Consider the following 7,119-nt stretch of genomic DNA (forward strand, 5'->3'; position numbering starts at 1 on the left):
GGTTTTGGAGCAGTGCCTTCTTCATTGCTGAGCAGCCTTTCAGGTTATGTTGATATAGGACTCGTTTTACTGTGGATATAGATACTTTTGTACCTGTTTTCTCCAGCATCCTTCACAAGGTCCTTTGTTGTTGTTCTGGGATTGATTTGCACTTTTCGCACCAAAGTACGTTCATCTCTAGGAGGCAGAACGCATCTCCTTCCTGAGCGGTATGACAGCTGCGTGGTCCCATGGTGTTTATACCTGCATACTATTGTTTGTACAGATGAACGTGGTACCTTCAGGCATTTTGAAAGTACTCCCAAGGATGAACCAGACTTGTGGAGGTCTACAAAAAAAATCTGAGGTCTTGGCTGATTTCTTTTGATTTTCCCATGATGTCAAGCAAAGAGACACTGAGTTTGAAGGTAGGCCTTGAAATACATCCACAGGTACACCTCCAATTGACTCAAATTATGTCGATTAGCCTATCAGAAACTTCTAAAGCCATGACATCATTTTCTGGAATTTTCCAGAACTTACTGTATGTAAACTTCTGATCCACTGGAATTGTGATACGGTGAAATAATCTGTCTGTAAACAATTGTTGGAGAAATTACTTGTGTCATGCACAAAGTATATGTCCTAACCGACTTGTCAACAAAATATAGTTTGTTGACAAGAAATTTGTGGAGAGGTTGATAAGCTAGTTTTAATGACTCCAACGTAAGTGTATGTAAACTTCCAACTTTCAACTGTGTATCAAACCTTTTTCTATGTACTCAGAGAGCCATCAGTAGCATGTTTTATTATACAAATGATAGTCTGTCAGGTACTCAGCAAGAAGGTCTGACGTCACTATTACAAAAACAAGATCCAGATGGTAAATATAAAGATCCCATTTAAAAACTGGAGGCCTCTAATACTTCAATGTTGTGATGCTAAAAAAATAAATAAAAATGCATAGTGCATAAACTTTGATTTGATTTGATCATTGGGCTGAGGGACACTCTCTGACGGAGTTGGAGAATTGTGTGTAGTTAGTGTGTGTGTAACGGCGTTCGTTTGTTGAAGGAGAGGACCAAAATGCAGCGTGGTGGTTACTCATGTTCTTTAATGAAAAAATAGTGATACATGAAATAACTAATAAATACAAAACAACAAACGGAACGTGAAAACCTATACAGCCTGTCTGGTGAACAACTACACAGAGACAGGAACAATCACCCACGAAATACACAGTGAAACCCAGGCTACCTAAATATGGTTCCCAATCAGAGACAACGAGAATCATCTGACTCTGATTGAGAACCGCCTCAGGCAGCCAAACCAATGCTACACCCCTACTCAGCCGAGGTGAGACAGAACCCCCCCTCCATGCAGGCTGACAGCTCTGGCTGCTCCATGCAGGCTGACAGCTCCGGCTGCTCCATGCAGACTGGCAGCTCTGGCTGCTCCATGCAGATTGGCAGCTCTGGCTGCTCCATGCAGGCTGACAGCTCTGGCTGCTCCATGCAGGCTGGCAGCTCTGGCTGCTCCATGCAGGCTGGCAGCTCTGGCTGCTCCATGCAGACTGGCAGCTCTGGCTGCTCCATGCAGACTGGCAGCTCTGGCTGCTCCATGCAGTCTGGCAGCTCTGTAGAGGAGGAAGGCTCTGGCTGCGCTAAACTGGCAGGAGACTCCAGCAGCGCAGGAGAGGGGGAAAGCGCTGGCTGCGCTGAACAGGCGAGGCGCACTGAAGGCCTGGTGCGTGGTGCTGGAACTGGTGGTACTGGATCGAGGACACGCACAGGAAGCCTGGTGCGGGGAGCTGCCATCGGAGGACTGGTATGTGAAGGTGGCACAGGATGGACTGGACCGTGAAGGTGTACTGGAGAGCCTGAGAGCAGGACTGGCACAGGACGTGCAAGGCTAGGTAGGTACACAGGAGGCCTAGTGCGTGAGGCTGGCACATTTTTCACCAGCCGACTAACACGCACCTCAGGACGAGTATGGAGCGCTGACCCAGGTGCCATCAAATCCCCGACACGCTCCGTCGGACAAATCTTGTACCTAAAGCACCAAGCTCCACTCCACTTTCCCCATTAACTCCTTCGCAATCTCTGCTTCGCTCACCTCTAACACCGGCTCTGGTTCTGGTCTCCTCCTTGGCTCCTCACGATTAACAAGGAGAGTTGGCTCAGGTCTATCTCCTGACTCTGCCACTCTCCCTCTGAGCCCCCCCCCCCCAATACATTTTTGGGGCTGACTCACGGGCTTTCTTCTGCGCCGTCGTGATTGTCTCTCCAACTCCATTCTCCTATAGCCCTCTTCGCACTGCTCCAGCGAATCCCAGGCGGACTCCGGCACTCCCTCTGGGTCGACCGCCCACCTGTCTATTTCCTCCCACGTCGTATACTCCATACTTCTGCTGTCCATAACGTCCTCCCTTCGCTGCTCCTGCTGTCCCTGCCTGTTACCACGCCGCTCGGTCCGTGTGTAGTGGGTGATTCTGTAACGGCGTTCGTTTGTTGAAGGAGAGAACCAAAATGCAGCGTGGTGGTTACTCATGTTCTTTAATGAAAAAATAGTGATACATTAAATGACTAATAAATACAAAACAACAAACGGAACGTGAAAACCTATACAGCCTGTCTGGTGAACAACTACACAGAGACAGGAACAATCACCCACGAAATACACAGTGAAACCCAGGCTACCTAAATATGGTTCCCAATCAGAGACAACGAGAATCACCTGACTCTGATTGAGAACCGCCTCAGGCAGCCAAACCTATGCTACACCCCTACTCAGCCGCAATCCCAATAACTACAAAACCCCAATACGAAATACAACAAAATAAACCCATGTCACACCCTGGCCTGACCAAATATATAACGAAAACACAAAATACTATGACCAAGGCGTGACAATGTGGTGTGTGTGTGTGTACAGTATGTGGTGTGTGTGTATTGGTAACTATTTTGAGTTGGACATGTGCACACACACGCACGCACGCACGCACGCACGCACGCACGCACGCACGCACGCACGCACGCACGCACGCACACACACACACACACACACACACACACACACACACACACACACACACACACACACACACACACACACACACACACACACACACACACACACAACCTTTAACACACACAACCTTTAACACACACAACCTTTAACACACACTTATAACACACACTTATAACACACACTTATAACACACACAACCTTTAACACACACAACCTTTAACACACACAACCGTTAACACACACAACCTTTAACACACACACTTTAACACACACAACCTTTAACACACACTTATAACACACACAACCTTTAACACACAACCTTTAACACACACAACCTTAACACACACACTTTAACACACACAACCTTTAACACACACTTATAACACACACAACCTTTAACACACACTTATAACACACACAACCTTTAACACACACAACCTTTAACACACACAACCGTTAACACACACAACCTTTAACACACAACCTATAACACACACAACCTATAACACACACAACCTTTAACACACACAACCTTTAACACACAACCTTTAACACACACAACCTTTAACACACACAACCTTTAACACACACACTTTAACACACACAACCTTTAACACACACTTATAACACACACAACCTTTAACACTCACTTATAACACACACAACCTTTAACACACACAACCTTTAACACACACAAGCTTTAACACACACAACCTTTAACACACACACTTTAACACACACAACCTTTAACACACACAACCTTTAACACACACTTATAACACACACAACCTTTAACACACACAACCTTTAACACACACAACCTTTAACACACACAACCTTTAACACACACAACCTTTAACACACACTTATAACACACACAACCTTTAACACACACAACCTTTAACACACACAACCTTTAACACACACAACCTTTAACACACAACCTTTAACACACTCAACCTTTAACACACACAACCTTTAACACACAACCTTTAACACACAACCTTTAACACACACAACCTTTAACACACACTTATAACACACACAACCTTTAACACACACTTTAACACACACAACCTTTAACACACACAACCTTTAACACACACAAGCTTTAACACACAACCTTTAACACACACACTTTAACACACACAACCTTAACACACAAAACCTTTAACACACACAACCTTAACACACACAACCTTTAACACACACTTATAACACACACAACCTTTAACACACAACCTTTAACACACGCAACCTTTAACACACACAACCTTTAACACACAACCTTTAACACACACAACATTTAACACACACTTATAACACACACAACCTTTAACACACACAACATTTAACACACACTTATAACACACACAACCTTTAACACACACAACCTATAACACACACAACCTTTAACACACACAACCTTTAACACACACTTATAACACACACAACCTTTAACACACACTTATAACACACACAACCTATAACACACACAACCTTTAACACACACAACCTTTAACACACACAACCTTTAACACACACTTATAACACATACAACCTTTAACACACACTTATAACACATACAACCTTTAACACACACAACCTTTAACACACACAAACTTTAACAGACACACTTATAACACACACAACCTTTAACACACACAACCTATAACACACACAACCTTTAACACACACAACCTTTAACACACACTTATAACACACACAACCTTTAACACACACAACCTTTAACACACACAACCTTTAACACACACTTATAACACACACAACCTTTAACACACACAACCTTTAACACACACAACCTTTAACACACACTTATAACACACACAACCTTTAACACACACAACCTTTAACACACACAACCTTTAACACACAACCTTTAACACACACAACCTTTAACACACACAACCTTTAACACACAACCTTTAACACACAACCTTTAACACACACAACCTTTAACACACACAACCTTTAACACACACTTATAACACACACCTTTAACACACACAACCTTTAACACACACAACCTTTAACACACACAACCTTTAACACACAACCTTTAACACACACAACCTTTAACACACAACCTTTAACACACACAACCTATAACACACACAACCTATAACACACACAACCTTTAACCCCTAACCTTTAACACACACAACCTTTAACACACACAACCTTTAACACGCACTTTAACACACACAACCTATAACACACACACTTTAACACACACAACCTTTAACACACACTTATAACACACACAACCTTTAACACACACACAACCTTAACACACAACCTTTAACACACACTTATAACACACACAACCTTTATCACACACCTAACCACAACACACAAAAGGTATGTGAACCCTTCGGAATTACCTGGATTTCTGCATAAATTGGTCATCAAATTTGATCTGATCTTCATCTCAGTCACAACAACAGACAAACACAGTCTGCTTAAACTAACAGCACACACATTATTGTGGTTTTATATTGAATACATTTACAGTGTAGGTTGGAAAAAGTATGTGAACCCCAAGGCTAATGACTTCTCCAAAAGCTAATTGGAGTCAAGAGTCTAACCTGGAGTCGAATCAGACGAGATTGGAGAATTTGGTTAGAGCTGCCCTGCCCCATAAAAAACACTCACAAAATGTGAGATTGCTATTTACAAGAAGTATTGCCTGATGTGAACCATGCCTTTAACAAAAGAGATCTCAGAAGATCTAAGATTAAGAATTGTTGACTTGCATAAAGCTGGAAAGGGTTACAACAGTATCTCTAAAAGCCTTGATGTTCATCAGTCCACGGTAAAACAAATTTTCTATAAATGGAGAAAGTTCAACACTGCTGCTACTCTCCTTAGGAGTGGCCGTCCTGCAAAGATGACTGCAAGAGCACAGCGCAGATGATGTTAAAAAGAATCCTAGAGTGTCAGCTAAAGACTTACAGAAATCTCTGGAACTTGTTACCATCTCTGTTGTCGAGTCTATGAAACGTAAAACACTAAACGTGTGTTCATGGGAGGACACCACGGAAGAAGAAAACATTGCTGCACGTCTGAAGTTTGCGAAAGTGCACCTGGATGTTTCACAGCGCTACTGAGAAAATATTCAGTGGACAGTTGAAACTACAGTTGAATTGTTTGGAAGGAGCACACAACACCACGTGTGGAGAAAAAAAGGCACAACACACCTGTCACGACTTGCGCTGAAGTTGGTGCCTCTCCTTGTTCGTTCGGCGGTCGTCGTCACCGGCTTTCTAGCCGCCACCGATCTACGTTTATTTTTTCCATTTGTTTTGTCTTGATTGTACACACCTGGTTCCCATTACGTTATTATTTATTCCCTGTTTAACCCTCTGGTTCCCACATGGTTTTGTGCGTGTTTGTTCTTTGTTTGGTGTTAAAGACTTCTGTGAGCTGGTGTGTTTTTTCCTGCGTGGAAATCATCGTTGTTTCTTTTTTCGAGTAAAGTATGTATTTTACTCAGTTATGTGTTCTGCACCGGACTCCGACCTCACCGCCGCGCACTGACACTTGACATAACCTCATCCCAACTGTAAAGTCTGGTGGAGGGAGCATCATGGTTTGTGGCTGCTTTGGTGCCTCAGGGCCTGGACAGCTTGCTGTCATCAACGGAAAAACGAATTCACAAGTTTATCAAGACATTTTTCAGGAGAATGTAAGGCTATTGAAGCTCAACAAAAGTTGGGTGACGCAACAGGACAACGACCCAAAACACAGAAGTAAATCAACAACACAATGGCTTCAACAGAACAAAATATGCCTTCTGGAGTGGCCCAGTCAGAGTCCTGACCTCAACCCGATTGAGATGCTGTGGCAGGACCTCAAGAGAGCGGTTCACACCAGACATCCAAAGAATATTGCTGAACTGAACCAGTTTTGTGAAGATGAATGGTCCAAAATTCCTCCTGACCGTTGTGCAGGACTGATCCGCAACTACAGAAAACGTTTGGTTGAGATTATTGCTGCCAAAGGAGGGTCAACTTGTTATTAAATCCAAGGGTTCACATACTTTTCCTACCCTGCACTGTGAATGTTTACACGGTGTGTTCAATAAAG

General features: G+C 43.2%; 1 long non-coding RNA gene across 1 annotated transcript; it reads right to left on the reverse strand.

Annotated features, from left to right (window-relative positions):
• Positions 1-3,147: 3,147 nt before the first annotated feature.
• On the reverse strand, positions 3,148-5,307 carry LOC127918753 (uncharacterized). The gene is made up of 3 exons (XR_008100733.1): positions 4,711-5,307; positions 3,572-4,058; positions 3,148-3,328 (listed from the first exon to the last, which is right to left on the reverse strand). It is a non-coding gene; the product is annotated as an uncharacterized LOC127918753 (long non-coding RNA).
• Positions 5,308-7,119: the final 1,812 nt, after the last annotated feature.

Source organism: Oncorhynchus keta, unplaced genomic scaffold (genome assembly GCF_023373465.1).
Source record: "Oncorhynchus keta strain PuntledgeMale-10-30-2019 unplaced genomic scaffold, Oket_V2 Un_contig_14787_pilon_pilon, whole genome shotgun sequence".
Classification (NCBI taxonomy): domain Eukaryota; kingdom Metazoa; phylum Chordata; class Actinopteri; order Salmoniformes; family Salmonidae; genus Oncorhynchus; species Oncorhynchus keta.